Source organism: Apium graveolens, chromosome 7, assembly GCF_009905375.1.
Source record: "Apium graveolens cultivar Ventura chromosome 7, ASM990537v1, whole genome shotgun sequence".
NCBI classification, from domain to species: domain Eukaryota; kingdom Viridiplantae; phylum Streptophyta; class Magnoliopsida; order Apiales; family Apiaceae; genus Apium; species Apium graveolens.
In genome coordinates, this window is record NC_133653.1 from 129,003,716 (window position 1) to 129,004,893 (window position 1,178).

The window sequence follows — 1,178 nt, forward strand, 5'->3', positions numbered from 1 at the left end:
TAAGAGCCTGATTTTTGCACATAAGCCTCAACTCCTCCAATTCAGATTTTTCATTCGAAGATAGACCTGCATCATTAGTTTGTTGTTGAAGTTGGAGTTGTTGTCTTGGTGTAAATTGTTGCTGAAAACCAGGAGGGTTAAATAGCTTATTTGCAAACTGCTGGAATGGCTGTTGCATCGCATTCTGATTGTTGCTCCCGCTGAAGTTAGGATGATTCCAGTTGTCAGGATAATAAGTGGCAGGAACTGGCTGTTGTGATCTCTGAAAGTTGCTCACAAACTGAGCTGAGTCACTAGATATAGCGCATTGCTCTGTCACATGCGGACCTGCACACAGCTCACAAACACTGGTTATCTGCTTAACACCATAGTTAGCCAGAGAAGCGACCTTCATAGACAACGCCTTTAGTTGAGCAGTGATAGCCGTAGCTGTATCCACCTCAAGAACTCCTGCTACCTTGCCCTGTGGACATCTCTGGGTTGGATACTTATATTCATTAGCAGCCATCAGTTCAATTAGATCATAAGCTTCCTCATAGCTCTTTGCACATAATGCTCCGCCTGATGCTGCATCAAGCATGGGTCTGGACTGTGCTCCCAACCCATTGTAAAAATAAGTGATGATCATCCAATAGGGAATTCCATGATGAGGACACTTCCTAAGCATCTCCTTGTAGCGCTCCCAAGCTTCACATAGTGATTCTCCCGTTTGATGCACAAATTGAGTAATAGCGTTCCTCATTGCAGCTGTCTTCGCCATAGGGAAGAATTTAGTAAGGAATTGATGAGCAAGATTCTCCCAAGTAGTAATCGAACCAGCTGGTAGAGAGTGTAACCAGCTCTTAGCCTTGTCCCTCAGAGAGAATGGAAACAGTCTCAGCTTAATAGCATCTTCGGAAACGCCATTGAACCTGAAGGTGTCGCAGATCTCAATAAAGTCCCTAATGTGCATATTAGGATCTTCAGTTGGAGAACCCCCAAACTGGATTGAATTCTGCACCCATTGAATTATGCCAGGCTTGATCTCAAAGGTATTAGCTGTGATAGCTGGCCGAACAATGCTAGATTAAATGTCATTGATCTTGGGTTGAGAAAAGTCCATCAAGGCTTTCGTTCGTACAGCTGGATCTCCCATTGTAATGAGTACCTGAAACACAAACAAATAAACTGTGAAAGTA

General features: G+C 43.5%; 1 non-coding gene across 1 annotated transcript; it reads left to right on the forward strand.

The window, feature by feature from the left end:
* The first annotated feature begins 638 nt into the window (after window positions 1-638).
* LOC141676327 (small nucleolar RNA R71) lies at window positions 639-745 on the forward strand. The gene has a single exon (XR_012556924.1). It is a non-coding gene; the product is annotated as a small nucleolar RNA R71 (small nucleolar RNA).
* Window positions 746-1,178: the final 433 nt, after the last annotated feature.